Here is a 21,355-nt window from a genome sequence, read left to right as displayed (position 1 = left end):
ACATATTTCATTGTGCTCTCTCTGTCCAACCTCCTCACATCTTGTCTACTACTGTTTGTCCACTTTCTAGATTCATGACCTGCACACACACACACACACACACACACACACACACACACACACACACTCTCTCTCTCTCTCTCTCTCTCTGTCTCTCTCTCTCTCTCTCTCTCTCAAACACACACAAACATAGAAACACACACACAGACACACACACATTGAACTATGAGACAATGACCGAGGGCAGACAATGTTTGGAATGTAAATAAACAAAAAAGTTAGAAATAAAATAAATTTTAAAAGAAAGAAGAAAAAAATGACTGAACATAGACAGCAACATTGGAGAACAAGGAACCTTCGAGGTTGGGTTGGATGTAAAGTATCTGATTATGGTGAATGCAGGGACTGCACCCTCCATAAAACAGACTAGGAGGGCGTTTGTGGTTATGATGGCTGTGAAGGTCCTCTGCATATCACCTAGCTATTGCACCATTTGTTAATCTCGGTTCTGAGATCTACTTCCTGTGGTGGCCAGATGCCATCCAACCAGATAGCTTTCATGTCATCAACGTACCTCTGCACTCTGGAAATCAGTGATTGAAACTGTCAAATAGCAGCTGATCCCAATGCAGAGCCTGCGTGCCCAGAAGTGAAGAAAAGGGGCTTCACAGGAGATCACATAATCTAAGGGGAAGGATGAAAACTGTTTCCTCAAGGGGCGGGATCTAGACAATTCTGTGTGATTGTCTCTGTAACGCTGTGTCTGATCTTCAAGGTACAACCTTCTTCTGTACCTTTCTAAATGTATGTTTTTGCTGAAGAAGTAGTTCAAACCTACATTTGAGCAGCCATGTGGCCCAGGACTCAGAGGGCTCCTGGTAGGCTCCCCTGAAGGGAGGGACATAAGGCTAAATGTAGCCCCAGGTGGCCTCTCTGTACCCATCAACGCAATGCCATCTTCAGAACCCCTGCTTCAAAATGGTGTGATGTTACTAACCCTGCAGAAAGACATTGTAATTACTTTGTCATGATAGTCAAGTTATTGTGGGTGTGCCATGTTTGAAAGAAGATAAAATTTGTTACTATTCATATTATTTTGTTTCATTGAATAGAGATTGTTGTATATAAGCAATAAGGTAAAAATCCCATAAAAGTAGTAAACAAGAAACCATGAATGATTCCGAAAGAAATGATGCAGATCCCTTGAAGCTAAAGGAAGGCAGCTTCTGGGACTGTGGCTTGATATAGGCTTTGATGAGTGGTGTCCATGTGTGGGGCTGTAGCTCAGTGGTAGAGCACTTCCTTTGCATGCATAGGGTCCTGGGTTCGATTCCCGGTATCTCCATACTTCTACATTTTTCTTGTCAGGGACTTTTTTTTAACATAGGGTGTCACAGCCTGGACCATTTCCATGGAGACCTCCATAAACCGGAGACTATGATAAAAAAAGCTCATCGATGACCATGACAACAGTGTTCCTCTAGAACCCTGATGACATTTCCACGGAGACTTCCATAGCCTGGGCAGTACAGCGTGCTCAAGCCTCCAGGAATAGGTTTTGGTCACAGCTTGACCAAAGCTCTGCTTTCATGCTGGTGGCAGTTGCCTAGAGGATGTGCTTTCTTAGGTCATAGATAGATAACAAGGGTGAATGAGTTCTGCTTTAAGAAAAAGAAAGCGAGGGGTGGGTGGAGCATTCCTAGGTACTGAGCAGAGAGAGGAGCCTTATGGTTGTCATAGTAACCTGGGGTCTTTTGGAGACCTTCTTCAATGGAGACCTATTTGATGCAGTGAGAGAAGCATTCTCTCTTACCAAGATTATGGGTTCCCAGAGATGAAAACTTCAATGTCCCTGAGGGTGGGAAGACAGGTGCAGGGATCCCAGACCCGAGTTGGCTCACTTCCACCTTGGGATTTGTGGCTAGTGAGTCCCCTCCAGAAAGAGAGGGACATAGGGCAGTCTGCCTCTCAGAGGGTGCTGCTCTGTACCATGATGCACAGGTGCCATTTCCGGGGAGGGGAAGTGAGGAGGGGGAGATAGGAGAGAACAGAGTGTGTACACTGTGGTCCCAGTATTCCCCTAGTGAAACCGGTATGAGAGGTGGGACATTAGGTGGAAAATTCTAAACAATAGTCTATGATGGTCCTGTATAGATGTCTCAGATGATTATTTACATATGCAGTTGGCTAGAATACTTTCTTTTCCTTTCTTTACTAATTTTTGGTGGTGTTGGGTTTTGTTCCTTTGTTTTTTTTTTTTAAACTTCCAGGTTTGCTTTGTTTTGAGACAGTATCATGGTGTCCTAGCCTGGCTTAGAACTCTAAATGATCCTCCTACCTCAGCTTAGTGGTGATGGGGTTTTAATTGTGGAAAACCTATGGGCTTTGGATTAACCAGAAATTTTAAGTTGTCGATTTTTGAGGTACCCACTCTACCAAGTGACCCTGGTTCTCCTCAGAAGCCCCAGCCATGCTGCTGTCTGCATACCTGACTTGTTAGTGTTGCTAACAAATCCCTTATAAAATGAGCAATCTTACTCAATGTCCCAGTTCACACAACAGCCCATGTGCAACCTTTCACATTTTTCAATTTCTGTTTACTGCTTGACTTTGGAAGCTTTTGGCAAGTTCCAGAAAAGTTGCTACTGGATATGAACTGTTCAAAATTTTCCCCTAGTCATGGACTGAAATCTTCTCATTTTTTAACCAATGGAAACTTTTATATTTTATAGATTTCACCTTCTCCAGTTCTCCAATTTTGGTTTTCCTTGCTGTTTTTTCTGTGAAATATTAATGTAGCAACACGTGATAGAGAGTGGGTTTTTTTCCTGTGTCATGATATATACTTTATTTGATAACTGTGTACCTCCAAATTATATTTTAATATTTAACATATTTTATTTGACAGCTGTCATAGCCACAAATGCCCTACTGTTCTGTTTATGGAATGTGCAGCCCCTGCATTGAGCATGATCAGATACATCCAACCCAACATTGAAGGTTCCTTGTTCTCCAATGTTGCTGTCTACATTCAGTCATTTCTCTTCTTTCTTTTTATATTTACTTTATTTTTAAGTTATTTTCTTTGTTTACATTCCAATCATTGTTTTCCCTCGGTCCTCGTCTCATAGTTCCTCATCCCATTCCTTCTCCCTCTTGCCTCTGAGAATGTGCTCCCCTCCTGCCTCCTCCTTACCTAGGGCCTCAAGTCTCTTGAAGGTTAGGTACATCTTCTCCCCTGAGGCCAGACCAGGCAGATCTCTGCAATATACCTGTGAGGTGCCTTGGATTGGCCCTGTATGCTGCCTGGTTGGTGTCTCAGTCTCTGGGAGCTCCCTGGGGTCTATGTTGTTTGAGTCTGCTGGTCTTCCTATGCGTTCACTCTCCCTTTCATCTTCTTCAGTCCTTTTCCTAATTCAACCAATTCAACCATAGGGGTCCTCAATGACTTCAGGTCAATTGTTGGGTGTATGTATCTGCCTCTGTCTCAGTCAGCTTCTGGTAAAGACTCTCAGAGGACAGTCATGCTAGGCTCCCATGTGTCAGCACACCATAGCATCAGTAATAGTGTCAGGCCTTGGGTACCCCATAAGATGGATACCAAGTTGGTCTGGACAATGAGACCCCTTTCCTTCAATCTCTTCTCCATTTTTGTCTCTGCTGTTCATCCAGACAGGAACAAATATGAGTCAGAAATTCTGACTGTGGGTTAGTAATCCGGTCTATCTACAGGAGGTGGAATCTTTGAGTTCCCTCTCCCCAGTGTTGGGCATTTTGACTAAGGTCACCTCCAATGAGTCCAGAGAGTCTCTTCCCTCCAGGGCCACAGGTACTATCTAGAAGGACCCCCTACTTTTCACTCCCAGAGGCTGCATATTTCCAGTCATACTCCTGGCCCTCTGGGCTTCTCTCCTGTCCCCACTCCCCACCCATATCTCATCCTGTTCCTCTTTTCCCTTCTACCTCCTCAATCCCGAGCAGATTCCTCCCTCCCTCTGCCTCCCATGATTATATTCTTCCCACTTCTAAGTGGCATCAAAGGCTCTTCACTTGGCCTTTCTGCATGTTACTATGGTCTGTAGGCTGTATCCTAGGTATTCAGTACTTTTTGGGTAATATACACTTAACAGTGAGCACATACTATGCATGTCCTTTTGGGTCTGAGTTACCTCAGGATATTCTGTATTGGGATTAGCTCTTCTTTGAAGGTCTGGTAGAATTCTTCATTAAAACCATTTGACTCTGGGTGTGTGTGGGGGGGCGGTTGATGATTATACCTATTTACTTAGGGTTTATGGAACTGCTTAGATAGTTTATCTGATATTGATTTAACTTTGGTATGTGATATCTGTCTAGAAAGTCACCCATTTCATCCAGATTTTCCACTTTTGTAGAGTATAGGTTTTGTAGTAGGTCCTGATGATTTTTATGAATTTCCTGGTTTTCTGTTGTCCTGTCTCCCGTTTCATTTGTCATTTTGTTAATTTGGATATTGTCTCTGTGCCCTTTAGTTAATGTGGCTAAGGCTCTATCTTGTTGATTTTTTTCAAGAACAAGCTGTTGGTCTTAATGAACCTTTGTATTTTTCTCTCTTTCTAACTGGTTGATTTCCGCCCTGAGTTTGATCATTTCCTTCAGTCTACTCCTCCTGGATGTTTGCTTCTTTTTGTTGTAGAGCTTTCAGGTCTGCTTTTAAGTTGCTCATGTGGGATCTCTCCAATTTCTTTATGAAGGCACTTTAGTGCTATGACTTTTCCTCTTAATACTGCTTTCTCTGTGTTCCATATGTTTGGGTTTTATGTGCCTTCATTTTCATTGAGTTCTATAAATTGGCAGAGTATATAAGACTGTTTCTAAGATTATGGACATTGCTCTACTTCACCGACTATAGGAATACTTCAAAAATGCAATCAAAATAAGGCTATAATTTCAAAAAGACAGGAAGTACTGGCAGAAGAGGAGGTAGCAAGAGAGAGTGAGAGCAAGTAATAAAAGTGAAGACAGAGCAAAAGGAGAGGGAAGGAGAGAGGGGACCCAAGGTCAAGTGTGGGGAAGGGATAAGCAGTAGCAGTCCATTGCCAATGGGGACGGAGTGCTTAGGCAGTGGTGAATAACTGCTGATACTCAAACGACCCAGTGCTAAGAAGATGTGTGTTAGTATATCTCTGTGTTCATGATCCTTTTGCATTATGTTTCACTCTGGGGGTTTTCCTTAAAGTTTCCACTTTTATTTGTGACAAATTCATGGTTTTCTCCTAAAATATGATAATGATAGCTTCTACTCCCTGTACTCCTCCCAGATCCAGTCCACATCCCCTTTCATCTGGATGACCTGTGTTTCTGTCTCTCATTACAAAAGCACAGGCTTCTAAGAGATTAAATGAAAAAAATAAGAAAATAACATAGAATAAGATAAAACAAAACTATCACATAGAACGTGAACAAGACAACAGAAGAAAAGAGCCCAAGAGTAGGCACAAGAATGAGACCCAGCTATTCACATAGTCAAAGGTCCCACACAATACAAACCTGAAAGCTATAGTATAATATATTCAGATAATGTGGAGCAGTCCATTTGACTTTATAATAGTGACTTTATAATATATAATATATTATATAATATAATTTTAATATAATAGGATATTAAAATCCTTTCTGTTATTGAAACTGCAATAAGAACTCTGTCTGTCTCCACCTGTCAAAATGTAGTTGATTCAGAGATAGATAGCAGTTATTTATAATTTCAAACAAATTCCAACAAGTTGTAAACCAATTGACTAAAGTTTATAAAATAGAAGCAAAGACTTATTGTAGGTGCAAGGACTGAGGGTATAATAATAGCTGTGTTTATGTATCAAAACTTCAATGATAACTCAGTTATGCTCTTTAACTCTGCACCAGCCTGTAGAGCTAGTGACAGATAATGAATGTCTAGGCTTATTGGATACATATGCAAACATCACTGACGCAAACTTCTTATTCAATTTATGAAGTGAATTTGTGTTTGAAATTTTAGCAAACTTTTGTGAAAAAGAAAAATGGATGCGTGTAAAAACCATGTGATGTATGCCGTAGAAAAGTTACCAAAAACTAGGACCATTACCTTGTATGGCATTGTTACATCAGAGCAGGAGGAGACAGCAAAATTAGGAGGAGGAAGGAGAAAGACAGCAGAGTGGAGTTACTTACAAATTGAGAGGGAAGTTGGGAATTAAGAGAGTAATACCCAGAATGCAGACAGAAAGAGGGACAAAGAAGAGGCTGCAGAGAGAGCAAAAGGAGCAGGCAGGCATCTCCTTGCCATGAGACAGAACACGTCTTTTCTTAACAGCAAGGCAGGCTTGGTCTTACTAAAGAGGACAAAGCTTATCTCTTTCTTACAGACTTGGTTTAATTCATTTAGCAATAAAAGGGTTTTCATTCTCTATGAAATGAAGATGTTAGCTCATCTTTCAAACAGAGTGTGTGAATTCTCTCTGCACTCATACTTGGACTTTTGACCTGTATGCATATGTAAGTATGGATGTGTGTGTGTGTGTGTGTGTGTGTGTGTGTGTGTGTAAAAGTATGTAATTATGATATAAGTATGCAACTGTGTTCAGCAGGAATGAATGAAGATGTATCGATGTGTATACATGAATTTGTGTATGAATTTATGTATTCACGTATATTTGTTTGTGTTAAAGGTTTTCCTTTTGTGAGTGACTCTCTTCTGGTTCAACACAAGTCTCTTGCTCTAAACCTCTCTCCTGCCTGACAAGCTAGAGGCAAGTCTTCTGGGAAAGAAGAAAAAAACCCTGACAATTAGTCCTTTACTTAATCCCCCCATGTTTTATCATGAGGTGCTAAAAGTCAGAGACTGCAGTGTCTGGCCTCAAAGGACAGGCAGGCCAGCTACTTTGGAAAAGTAACTTGGACTTAAGATAGGCAAACGTTATTATTATGAAAATTACAAGGCCAAGTGTTGTTCCCACTGATACACTCTGCTCCAACAAGTTTTGGAACAGAACAAGAATGTCATAATGGTCTCTGAAAGAGTATTACTCAGATGCTAAAAGTAAAAAAAAATCATGAAATTTGCATGCAGCTGGATGGAAGAGTACACTCTTCTTGAGTGAGGTAACTCAGATGCAGAAAGAAAAATATGGGATATATTTGCTTACATGTGGTTATCATCAGTTAAATAAATAATAATAACCAAGCTACAGTTCATCGACCCAGAGAGGTTCTGTATAGAAGAAGTACAAAGTGGACACAAAAATCTCTCTGGGAGGAGAGAATAGAGTAGATAATGTGGATGAATGGGGAGGGTGCATGAATAGGAGGATTACATGCATTGGGAGAGGGGTGATGACATTGATGAAGAGAATGTGGTAGAAACAACACTAATGGGTAGTTGGGAGGTGGTAAGGAGATTACTGCAGTAGAAACATTGTAAAATATATGAAGTCCATGCAAGTGTAGTATCCAAATAAGGAGAAAGTTGGAGTCTAAATTGGCCCTCTTGGGTCCCCATGCAGGGATCATAAAATCCAGTTGAGAGCATCACATAGCACCCCAGGAATTGCTGAGACCATAGTTTGCTCTCTGCAAACTGAGAGGAACCTTCAATTCTTAAAGAAACACACACACACACACACACACACACACACACACACACACACACACACACACATCTCATTGAACATGGAGAGGTGTAGAGCTGGTGTCTACCCACACAGATCTTTCACCCCTACATTCTGGTGTCTTTGGTACAGCAAAGTACTCTGCAAGCCACCAAAAGAGAAAGGCAAACATCAGTCCAGCCACAAATATCTGGATCTACATGGTGGTCCCAAATGCAAAATATGCTAGATCATCTGTGGCATAATCCTGTGGGAGTAAACAACCAACATCTGAATTGACTTAAGGCCCAACCCACTACAGGGGACCTACACCTGACACTGCTTTGGTGATCAAGACCAGAGACTGGATAGCCCAGAGACCTAGAGTAAATCTAAATGCTATGAGTCATAACACAAAGGGGGGGAGATAAAACAAAGTGGGGAGATAAAATGAATCTTGAGGTAGCCTCAGGTAAAATATGTTTTATTTCTGCAGACCTAATTGTGACATTCATTCTGATGCACTTATTCAGACCTGGCTTGTACATAGAGAAACTAGGTAGACAACACTGGTTTAGAAAACAAAACCCAGGTAAATGTTCTGTGACCAGAATTTGGTGGTCCTATGTTCTGGATGGCTTGGTTTAGGACTATATCATCTATTTAGAACATGATCTCATGTTTGCATTGCATATGCTAGGCCTGTGCACATTTGCCTTCTCCTGTCATTGCTGGTTGCATGAAGACAGTATTGGGATGGGGGTGTTGTAGGTCTCTTGTTCATTGCTTCTGGGGTCTTGGGCTCAATGAGACTGTTAGCTCAGGTCTGACCCCAAGTGCTTCAGTGTTAACATTTTCTGCTCTGGAAGATATGGGGCTGAATGGGATTCTATAGGGACCATCAACTTCTCCCTCCTGTGGAGCCACTGCTGGTCTAACTGGTAAATAGGAGCTTGCTGCCAATTCAAAGGACTGCATTGGAGATAATGCAGAAGAAGCAGGTTGGGAAGTCTTCATTCCATGGTCTTCACAGGCACCCAAGAGAATGAGGAAACAATAAGGAATGGAAGGACTAATGGAAGGAGTGCATTTCCATAAGTAGCTTTAAAGTGACTGGATACACCGTCTGTGGGTAGATAGGTTACACATGTTATTAATAAACCACCATATTACCTAGCTTTCCTGACTAAAGGACATCCCTCTTCTGCAGTTGGATATTTCTGTAGGAGGAAAGAAGCCAAGGAAAAGTCAGGTAACAGTGAAGCCAATCAAGATAAGAAGGTATCGCCTAACCCTTAGATCTAGAGAGCCTTTCTTGCTGAGTCTAGAAACACAGCTGGTTAAATCAAAGTAGTCTGCATAGATAATGAAGCACAGTTTCCCAAGGACATTTTAAGTAATAAACAACAAATCTTATTTGGGCCAGACTGTTTATAGTCTTCAGGTTTACTATATTAGCACCCCCTTCTCCTTCCTACATCTGCAAACCACACACTGAAAAGCCCCTTACATGTTCCTTCACAGAAAGGCTATCCTAAAAGCCAGCTCATGCTGTTTCACTTCATTTTAAATCCCCAGGTACATTTTAATCTTTGCTTTTAACCTTGTTTGATATTATATGCATTGAGACATATGACTCCAAATTCCACAGGCTCATAAGTATAAGCATCTCAATGCCACCTACGGGGCACATCCTCTTGAAAAGCATATGCCCACCCAATTCTTGTGCTTACTTGCATAGTGTCTTGTGTCCTTTTTCTACATGACTCTTTGTCTTACTACTTAATAGACTCAGTGATGTTGCTTCATGGTGACTATTTCTGAAATTCCTGTCTAATGTGGAATCATTGACTTCCTTTATATGAGGAAAATTCCCTGCACTGCAGGGGACACAACTCCTGCTTGTCTTGACATTTGTTTATGTTTATGTTTTCACCTTCCCAACCAAGATTGTTTGGTTCAGACAACAATGGAAAATACATGTAAGGACTGAAACTGTTTTGATGAATAAGAACTGTGTGTGCCTGTATGCATGTTGCATGTTTGGTGTGTGTGTGTGTGTGTGTGTGTGTGTGTGTGTGTGTGTGTGTGTGTGTGTTTGTGTCTGTGTGTATGCATGTGGATGTGGATGTGTGTTTTTCTGGGTATTGAACCTAGTCACTTGCATAGGCTAGTAAATCACTGTAATGTCATGAAAGACATTTTCAACTTTTATATATGAATGTCCCTCCTAATATAATATTTAAGAATAGGAATAAGGGCTGGAGAGATGGCTCAGCCCTTCAGAGCACTGACTGCTCTTCCAGATGGACACAGTTCCATTCCCAGCAATCACACAGTGGCTCACAACCATCTGTGATGTGATCTGATGTCCTCTTCAGATGTGTTTGAAGACAGTGACAGTGTATTCAACTATAGGAAACAAACAAATCATTAAAAGAGGAATTGAAATATTATCCTACTTCTGGTATTTAAAGAAATATTACTATTATATAGTGTAGAGAAGATGCCATGAGGAGAAGGCTGACATGAAAAGAATCTGTTTCTCACAGTTTCTAAAGTCATCCTACACAACTCCACACAGGGTATAGTCTCCATGGTGTCTGTGCCCTGTGTGTGCTGGATGCTTCTGTTCACACTATTGAATACATCTGGCTTTCATTCACCCTGCTGACTGAAATGCTTATGTCTTCTAGAAATAGTTCCACAGCCTATAAAACAAACCTAGCTCATCTTTCCTGGACTAAGTCACATTCACACATAAAACTATCAAAGCCACAAGTAGGACTGCCTGCTTCCTCACATAGTATGAGAATTAATATTGTTCATACTTACTGTTGAATGTTTTCTGTAATATATATTCCCTGTAATATATATTCCAGCCATGACCAGAAGGGGTCTGCTTTTGTAGATCTAAGCAAGTCACACTTTCACTAAACCACAATACATGCTAATATATAATTATGATGCTAGAAATCTAAGTTTGTTTTCCGTATCATACTTCCTTGTTTAAGGTGTAGTTCACATTATGCCTCAGACCATAACTTAGAGTACTTCTAGAGTTTGTACAGAATCTGTGGTGACTGAATCACACCAGTTATATACCCCAGGGAAAGAGAAAATGTAAAAGAAGGAAACTTGTGCATCCCTGGAAGCAGGCATGTACCTTCCTTGAAGAAATCCAGGATCATACTACTGAGAAATATATTGTGAAGCAAGATTGTGGTGAATGCTGTACAGCTCTAGTCTCAGCATTCAAGAGGAAGAGGGTCATGTGGATCTCTGTATTTGAGGCCTGCCACATTTGCAGAGTGAATTCTAGGACAACTAAGGCTACACAGTGACTCCCTGTCTTGACAATCAAATAAAGAATAGTAATATTAAAATGTGAGACTTTCACAACTAACTCTGATGTGGGAATGTGTGTCAATGTAGAGGACAAAGTCCTAAGCATATGTGTCCCAGAAAAGATGTACAAGGTCAGTGATGATCTAATGGCTTCTAATATTGAAGTAGTCCAAGATGACATGACTACCAGAACCTCTGGGACAATTTCTGAGGAGAAAAGGTAGAATCTGGATCTTAAATTATGGTTTTTGTTGACAGATGGGCACATCTCAGTAACTATGTTTGACATTATTCTGTAAAACAATTTCAGGAACAAATAGTACCATTATTCTTAACTTACCTATTTTAGGATGAGGCACACTAATGGGAAATCACACAAACTCAATTACAGGGAAGGAATGAGGTTCTATTTCACATCCTTCTTCAAAGACTACCTCCTAGTCTCCTATATCAGTGAAAAGTGCCAAAGTCATAGTATAGTATGTTTGTTCCTACTGAGTCAGCAACCCCTGTGCAATGGAGCAGAGGGCATCCCAGAGCAGGAAATGGATTGGTTATAAAAGCCAAGAGGACCATGATTTCTCTTTCTATTTCCTGTGTGTATGAACACACAGTGGGAATCTACTTTTCTAATATTGAAGTACATATGAAGGAGACATTTGCTAATATGGATAAAAACTGTCTGATGGTCTTTTTCCTCATTAAATCTCCCATCCACATCTCCCTGCATCACGTTAATGGCTGTAAAGCTTCAATCTCAATGCAAGTATGAGTGTGTGCTGTTCTTACTGAGATACTTCCAGGTGGTCTCTCTGATGGCCATAGTGTTTGATTTCAGCAACTCTCATCCTTTCTATGGTAGGAAGGGGAAAGTTGGGCCAGGGTGGACTTTGTTGACAACCTACCATGTACCATGAAGAGCATGCAGGATTTTACATCTGTGAGGGTACATCCACTCATTTAGAGATACCCAGTGGTAATAACTAGAGCCTGGAATGTCTCAAAAGCATTTCCTGTTGTCATGCAGGACCCTGCGTGTACTGATTTCCCTGGCACCCTGAATCCATGGATCCATGGACCTCCATGAGTTGCCTGAATTCTCCTGTTTATGGAACAACTCACTAGCTGACTTGTAGTTCTGCAATTTTCAAAAGGGTCACCTGATGTCACCTGATACCATCTTTAATAGATGACCTTTCTCACCATTAAATGCTATAATTTTTGTAAACAGAAAAATTTTCCCTAAAAATATAAAAGGACAAGTACTAAGTTATCCCAGTTGGTTGTTTTGTGTTTAGATTTTTACTTTCAATTACGGGAGAGGAAGGTTGTGGATGTGTCAAACCCAGAGTCATTGGATCCTCTGTAGCTGGAGTTGCAGGCAGTTGTGAGCTTCATGACATGGGTGCTGGTAACTGATCTCAGGAACACTGGAGGAACAAAGAGCTCTTAGCTGCTGAAGAATCTATCCATGTATTTTTCCAGTGTCCCAACCTAGGGCTCTTTGAATAAAGGACACACACAGACACACACACACACACACACACACACACACACACACACACACACGCACACACACACGCAAACACACACTCACATGCACACACATGCACACACACAGGCACACACATGCACACGCACAAACACACACACACACAGAGAAACACACACACATGGAAACACACACTCATTATTAAGTAGACTTTTATCTATATACATAACTGACCAAGCTGTGATTATGTTACATGTGCATACAATGTAAAATGAGGAGAAGGATGACATAATATTCTGAAAAACAAAGCTCCCATAAAAGCCTCTTTGCAGAAAAACGAGTGTCTCTCAAGGAGAGGTAAAGGTGAAGACTTTCATAAAGCTCTCTTAGCTATAGTGTAGAGGATCTGAGGAATATATGCATGGGCATGTGTAGAGCTCTAGTATCTTTGATGTTTTGCAGGGAGTGATGCTTTGAATAAGACTGACTCACATTTTCTATGCTTATTCATTAGTGAGTGAAACTATTTGAGAAAAATTAGAAGGTGTGACCTTATTGGATTAGATATGGCCTTGTTGGAGGATATGTGGTATTGAATCCAGGTTGAGTTTTCAGGTTTCAAAAGCCAATGCCAGACCCAGTCTCTCTTTCTGTCTGTGGATCAGTATGTACAACTACTGTTCTAGCCACGTTTGCCTGCAGGTCACCATGCCCCTGCCATGCTGATAATGAACTAACCTCTGAAAGTGTAAGGAGGCCAATTAAATGCTCTCTTTTCTTTTCTTGTTGAGGATGGTCTTTTTCTGTCCAGGGTATTTTGTTATTCAAGTTGAAATTGAGAATTGCTTTCTATTGCTGTGAAGAATTGAGTTGGAATTTTGATGGGGATTGTATTGACTCTGTAGATTGTTTTGGTCAGATGGCCATTTTTACTATGTTATTGCTACCAATCCATGATCATGGGATATCTTTCCATCTTCTGAGGTCTTCTTTGACTTCTTTCTTTAGTGACTTGAACTTCTTGTCATACAGACCTTTCACTTGCTTGGTTAAAGTTACACCAAGATACTTTGTATTATTTGTGACTATTGTTAAGGCTGTTGATTCCTTAATTTCTTTCTCAGCCTTTTTATCCTTTGAGTAGAGGAAGGCTACTAATTTGTTTCAGTTAATTTTAAAACCAGCCACTTTGCTGAAGTTGTTTATCAGATGTAGTAGTTCTCTGGTAGAATTTTTGGGGACACATCTGTATACATCCCTGTCTCTCCAAGATGTCTGTAAATGTCATCCTTTCATAGATGGCCTTCATTATCTCTCATCCTACCTACAGGAGCCTCAGACATTCCACTTCTACTCAAAAAGATTTAGTCTTACACCCCTGTGTCTAGGGAGCAACAAAATCTTACCCCAATGTCAACATCGGTCTGAAATATCCCTCTTTGCCCAACAGGGATTCAGACCTACCATCTCTCTTGTCAATGTTTCATGTTATATTGACTTTGTATGCCTGTCATATTTGAAACTGTCCAGGATTACTTCAAAACTTCTTCTTGCTACATATATTATAAGACACTACTGCTCTGAAGAAAGAGGCCTTGGACTTGTCTCCTCTGACCAAATGCTTCATAGACCAAAGATAAACATCTGACCTGTTGAAATAATGCAACAATTATAGTCTGGCCTTCCACATAGCTGAAAAATATATGAATATTATAAATACAGAAAAAATGGAAGCTGATCAAGCAGCACTGGAACTTCCTTGGCTCCACAAGGTATTTACATTTACTTCAATGAGAAATGGTCCGTTTTATTTTATTGAAAATAGCCAGAAATTTTATCCCTCTGACAAATAGGTATAGCATTTCACTTTTCACAGTTTCTCAGAAATCCTACTTAGGACCAGGGTGTTGTGACACCCTTATTTCCATGAGCCTGGCACAATACCTCTTTGAGGAAGAACACAACAGTGCTGCTTCCATGAAAAGCTGCCCAAGCTCCTCCCCCATTCTTCACAGGAAGATTTAGACATTCATAAGAGAGAGTGCTCCAGACCTGGCCTGTGTGATCGAGGAAACCCCACAAAGTCACCATCTTCCCAGTACATCTCCTACATGCAACTTCTAATTTCAGTGATCTTGGAAGCACTGTTTTGACCTAAAAGATCTCAGAGAACCATGGTCTGAGGTCCCAAGGACAAGAGTATCAAGGCAAGGGTAAATCAGACTACTTTCTTCATTTTGGTCCCATAGACACAGAGAATCTGTCCTCCATGCAGAGGAATGTGTGGATGGACATATATTTGAGGAAGACACTGAATATGAGGCTACTGCATTCCAGCCTCTTAGAAGACTTCTAAGACAGTTGTGCCTAGCATGGACATTCAGATGATATGTACTCTAGATTGTGATTTCAAGTTAGGAGCTGGTAAAAGAGTGAGTGCCTAGAATGTTCTATAATTCTCAAGGTATCAATCAACTTTCAACTTCTGCTCAATAGTGCTCCAGACATAAAGAGTAAGAGAGGCTGAGCCTCTTCCACACAATCCTGGGGAACTCCAATCTCATCCTTCTACTTTAGAGCATCTTGGATCTATCACATGTCCCCAGAGATGCAGAAACAATTCCTCCTCTGCACACAGGGAGATTGGATATGTTTCCCCTTACCCAAACTTCTCTTTGTACCCTCTTTTACTGAATTGGCTTCTAGACTATTTCCTCTCCCTAATTATACCTGAAATATTCCTCTTCTCACCAAAGGATTCCATGCTGTCTGTTCTAATATAGAACTACAGTCCACCAGTATCCAAAGGGTTCTCAGAACTTCAAACTGATTTCCTGTGGGAGTGTACTCACTAAGTACTTAATTGTGCCTCCTCAGATCCTTCCAAACTCCTGCCTCTGATTTTCCAGTGGGTCTCAGATTTCATTTTCCCCAGGCCATCTTCAAATATGCCTTTCTAACCAATGAGGACATCACATTGTCCTCCTCTAGTGCAGGGTCCTCAGACATTCCCCACCCTATCTTTAGGACCTATATTATTTCCATCCACCCAAAGTGACCTCCAGACCTCCCAGGCTGTAAGTTTCAGAGCCCAAGCTTAGCAAGTGCAGCCCAGAACAGAAGCTCACTGCCTCAAGGCAGAAACCAAAATGATGTGTTCCCCACATTTCATACCTAGACCTAGCAGCTGAACATATGCTTAAGAAGGAGAACCAGTGTGGGACTGCCAGCCAGGTTTTCTGATGGATGCTCAGACTGCTGCCTGACCTAGCACCACATTCACTACAAGGAACTGATATGTCTCTGAGGAGGAGCTGCTAGCTGATAAGGCAGTACCTGGAATGTTCCACATTGCCTGAGGTAGGCTCGGACTTTGATATTACGTCAAAAAAAGTGTATGCAAAGTCTTTTGGAAGACCATTACTTCCTGATATATTTAAAACAGATATATCTTGGAACAGAGGGTGTATGACTGAATATCACCAGCACTACAAATACCTTCTGTAGCATTGCTGTCTATTGGATTATAAGTATCAGTTAGTACACAGTAATAACTGAAGCAATGAACAACTATGAGAAAGAGTTTTTAGGGTGTAATTCCTAAAAATAGCCAGAAACAAAGGAAAACGTAGTTATTAATCAAATCTATGCACATCAAATGAACATTTTATATTTTGTAGAAGACTTTGACATTTGAATGTCCAATTGTTATGTGTTAATTTAGAATAGTAAACTATGCTCACTGTGTGTGTGTATGAAGTAAAGGGCACCATATCTTTAGTGTTTAGATTATCATCTCATCTATCTGCCTGTCTATCCATCATATATATATATATATTATATATATATATATGTGTGTGTGTGTGTGTATGAATGTATGTATTTATGTAGTTATGAATGTAAGTATCTATCATCTGTCTATCCCTCACTCTGTCCACCCACACCCCCTCTCTCTATCACTTATCCATGAATATATGTATGCATGTAGCTAGGTAGGTGTGGTACTTTGATGTAATTGGTCCCCAAAGGCCCATAGGCAGTACTAGGTGGTATAGCCTTGTTGGAGTAGGTGTTTCTTTGTTTGAGGCAGGGTGACACTGGAGGAGGTGTGTGGTCTCATACATGCTCAAGCCATGCCCAGTAGGCATCTGTCTGTCTGTCTGTCTGTCTAAGAGTAACAGGCTTCAATTTGCAGTTATAAAGGATCAATTACTTTATTATTTATGTAAAAAGGTAATCTTACATAAATCTTAAAAATTTATCACAGAATCACAGAACTAAACTTTTATATAAAAAAAAAACCAATCAGCCATTTCTACTTTGATTCCTCAGGGTGCACATCTATCCGTTAACCATTTTCTTTTTATTAAATCATATCAGGAGATGGAGGGGGAAAGTGGGTACAAGGAATTAATCATCACCTGATCACTAGGTCAGCTTTTGCAAGAAAAGCATGCTTGTTCATAGTAGTTCTTTCCAAGAGTGGTGGCTGAATCATTTATCTGCCCCAGCGTCAATGCTTGAAGAAGTTCAATCTAACTAACACTTGGGTGAGAATGACATTGTCCAATGAGGGTCTAGGACACTCCCCCTTAGAATTTTCATACAACTCATAGATTATGATGGATGTGATGTGAGGGTAGCAAGCAGAGTGAAACTCCACAATCACATGAAGTCCTCAGGAAATATAGTCCTCGGGGCTCTGCCTCTCTCAGGCACACCCACAGCGCTTGGGCTAATGGTGGGCCACAGGCCATAAGTTCTAATGGTTTTGTTGTTCCTCTTGCACAGCATCTGACATCTATCTGTGTAACATTATTATTTAAGTTTTGAAGGGCACATAACATACATATGGAAGTCAGAAGTACATTGTCTTTCCTTCTATGATGCACATCTTGAGGATCAAACAGATTAGCTGGCATAGCTGAGTTACCACTTACCTGTCTAACCAGTCCCAATACTGTGTATAACAAAACCATATATATATATATGTGTGTGTGTGTGTGTGTATACATATACATATATATTATATATACATATATATGTATGTATACATGTATACATATGTATGTATGTGTATGTATATATATATGTGTGTGTATATATGTATGTATATATATGTATATGTGTAGACATACATATATGTATATATGACATATATATATATATATATGACTTCCTTCCTTCAGACTAGAGAAAGCCTTGTTCTTGATGCTTCAGTCTCTCTGAGTTTATATGAGCCCTGTTCAGTAGACTCTAAGGGTCTCTGATGGCCTCAATCCCTGTCTGGCTCTTACACTCTGCCTGCCTTTCTGCAGCATTCCCTGGCCTCTGAGTGAAGCGGTGATGGACAAATAAGGTACTGATCTATGAGAATAGGAAAGTATCAGTAGGAGTCATTTCATCACTCCATTTCTCTTCTTTTGTAGACCACTATTATTTGACTATACCCTAGGTATCTGGGCTATCTAGTCTCAGGTTCTTGGTCACATGAGCAGTCTTTCATATGGGTTCCATCTTGAGGAGTGCACCTTAGGTGAAATCAGTTACTGTTTGTTCACTCCCACAAGTTCTCTACCAACATAAACCTAGCATATCTTGTAAGCACAACAGATTCATATCAAAGATTTTGTGGCTGAGTTAGTGTTTACATTTCTCTTTTGTTAGGCTCCAGAGTATCTTCCTGCATCAAAAGCACTAGAATGTAAGAGTAACTGCCCTGTGTAGGCAACAGCCTGCTTTCTTCATGTTCGCTGACTTGTGTTGGTATTTTCCTCAGCAATGGATCCCCAGAGTCAGTTTGCAGAGAGCAGTCCATTGAATATTAATTACTGAGTTAAATGCTACAAGATATACTATTCAGTTATTTCATTTCTAAATTTACTATGCAAAAAAGTTGTTTTATTTGAACAAGTTTACAATGTTATTATTAATAATGATATTATTTAGGGAACATTCACAAGTATGTAAAATAATTCACAGAAATCTTAGCCAATCATAAATCAAGTAATCATCTTCAGACATTTAATTTCAAAGTGAAAATTTGAAATTTCTTTTAAATATTACCATGTTTAAAGCAGTCATTCGTGGACATATAAACCACTACTCAGTTTACCTTGGTAGATTATGTGAACTAAACATAGTCACTGTAACTTAAATTGAGAAACCCATTTTGTGCTGACATTAGAATTGCCAAATCAATTCTTAAAAGGTGTTTATTATCTGAATTGATACCTATAATATCCTGTCCATTTTACCCTGCAGCAAGTTCTTCATGCCTAGCAGGAATATTCTGGTATGTAAATTCAATCTCTTCAAAGATTGTCAAAGACCAACAGGAAATTCAGATAAGCAAGACAAAAGTTATGATATGTACTAGTATGAGGATAAGCACTGTAAAGACAGAATTAGTCAAGAACAGAATTTACCCCAGACTGTAAGAAAAGAACGGATTTTCCTGGCAGCAGATGCCTTTAAAATTGAAATTATTGGGATATATTGGGGTTAAACCAAGAAAGTGGGTAATGAAGCATTTGGAAATTTCAAGGAGAAAGAATGGAACAAAGCACCAAGCTAGTGGCACAGGGAAATAATTATATGATAGGAAAGTGCCCCTATGCTTCTGAATGATGCAAAGCTTATTGGTTGTGTAGGCAAAGGGAAACAGAAATCATTCACAAAAAATCAAATATAGCACCTAAACAAATGCCCTTCATCCATCAAGATCAAAAACTGCTCAAATACACTGGCAAGGTGTATAACCACCAAATCAAGTTTCTCATGTCAGTAAAATGGTATCTTCATATGTATAAGCAATTTTACACTTTCTCAGTGTATCAACTGCTATACAAACATGACCTTTCAAAGAATCAACTTGGCTAAGGGTTTCAAAAATCATTCTGTGCAACTATGCTCCAGCTGTGTCACTGGAATGAAACCGATCGGCCCAGGCAGAGCCACTAATGTGAGTCATTAGTTTATTGTGTCTTCAGGAGAATTGGATGACCTTCCAAAAGTAACCCAAACATGTAAATGTTACAGGAACTCAACCTGTAAACTGGGACAGGCAAAGCAATTGTTTAAGGCCATAGGTGCTACATTCAGGAGTCCAACTGCATCTGTGTTCTGAATCTAATGCACTTAGTCAAACACAGATGGAAGTGTTTGAAATACAACTTGCATCTGTACTTTAAGGAGACTATTGTTTGTTCTTATTTTCCAAACAATACCTATAATAGCATATTATTTGCACAATAGTAATATTGCAGAGTAAGCATTATTTAGTCATTTAGAGATGTCTTTCTGCATCCAGGAAGGCTCAGAGTTGTCATAAATATATCTAGAATAGATCATCTTTAAAATACAGAATACTCTCTGTAATATCATTCCATACATTCTAAGCTCTATTCAAATTCTCACACTTGTTCTTTCCGTAACACAAATGCAAATGACTGTCTAGCCCCCACAGACTCTGATTAGCAAGGTTCTGGATCAACCTTTCCCATCCAGATACGAGGCTCCAACAGACATCACTGCAACATCGATGGCCTCCGGTTAGAGGGTTCTATCCTGGCACAAATGGGACTTGAGAGCACAGTCTCCTAAGCACCCCTTGCCCTTTCCAATCATGATGCTCCAACAATTCATTGTCATGGCCCCTGACAGTGGGCACCAGACCAGGTAGCACTCTGGACTCTAAGGAAGACGGTCCTCAGTGTCCCTCCCCATTCAGAACGCTTGGATGATTGCCCTGCTACTACAAGCAGAACTCTCAGGTGAGGCAGCTCGAGACAGGCCCGTGCAGGCCCGAGGACCGCCGCTGTGGAGCTATGCTTGATTCTCGAGAACAACGGTGACTCTAGTTCTGTGCCCTTCACCTCCTGGACATGTCCACATTTCTCGGGAGAGAAAGTCGCTCTCAAACCATCCTGCTTAACTGCTACTTTCTGTGAATCACCATTGGCAAGTACATTCGCTGCCCCTTCAAGGGGTAGTAGACCCTTTCCCATTTCTTCTTTCAATTTCCTTAATGACTCAAAATGGCCAGACGTGTGGAGAGAGGCCAGCGAGCCTCAGCAAGGACTTTACCCTCTGACCGTAGACCTCCGTTTTCCCAGCCTCCACGGCCTGGGACTCCCTTCAGTGTCCCCCAACCGGATATTCACACCCTACCCCAAGGGGGGAAGCACTTGCAGGGTTCCCAGCCTCCACGGCCTGGGACCCCCTTCAGTGTCCCCCAATGGGGGAAGCACTTGATCAGCAGAAACCCGAAGGACTTTGTACCTCCGGGACTCATTAGACCGACTAGGCACAAGTTCAGGTGCACAAAGCCCTATGAAGACCAGAGATTCAAGAAACCGGACGCTAAGGTTACAGAAAAGCTACAGGAACTCAAAGCTCTTATAAAGGCTTCAGCCAATAAGAGTACCCTGGACCCTCTGAGGGATCTTAAAGAGAACAGGACATTGACAGTTCCACTGCCTCTGAGGGTTCCTGAGGGCATGAGTAACCCACTGACTAGGGACACCAGACCATCTGTTTTACAGCCTGCCACCAGAAAAAGAGTGGCCTCATCTTCTATGCCCATACCTGGGAAGGTGAAGAAAAGCCGGGCAGTGTCTACTGGGTTTGAAGAACCTATGGACTTTGACCAGTTGGGTTGCAGTGTACCTGCAACATCTACAAAACACAGTACTGAAGATGCCAGTTCAAACTTCAAAGAAGATCACACTGTGGCTGGGCCATCTTCTGCTGACACTTCTGCTGTGCCTGAGCCATCTTCTGCTGTGCCTTCTGCTGTGCCTGGGCAATCTTCTGCTGATTCTTCTGCTCTGCCTGGAACATCTTGTGCTGATTCTTCTGCTGTGCCCGAGACATCTTCTGCTGATTCTTCTGCTGTGCCTGGAACATC

At 40.8% G+C, this 21,355-nt stretch overlaps 1 pseudogene; it reads right to left on the bottom strand.

Moving 5' to 3' along the window:
• Positions 1 to 223: 223 nt before the first annotated feature.
• LOC117701297 (presenilin-associated rhomboid-like protein, mitochondrial pseudogene) lies at positions 224 to 20,453 on the bottom strand (annotated as a pseudogene).
• Positions 20,454 to 21,355: the final 902 nt, after the last annotated feature.

The sequence above is a fragment of the Arvicanthis niloticus genome, assembly GCF_011762505.2.
Source record: "Arvicanthis niloticus isolate mArvNil1 chromosome Y unlocalized genomic scaffold, mArvNil1.pat.X SUPER_Y_unloc_4, whole genome shotgun sequence".
Classification (NCBI taxonomy): Eukaryota; Metazoa; Chordata; class Mammalia; order Rodentia; family Muridae; genus Arvicanthis; species Arvicanthis niloticus.
The sequence above is the reverse complement of the archived record's forward strand: the minus strand, read 5'-3'. Positions and strand labels throughout refer to the sequence as shown.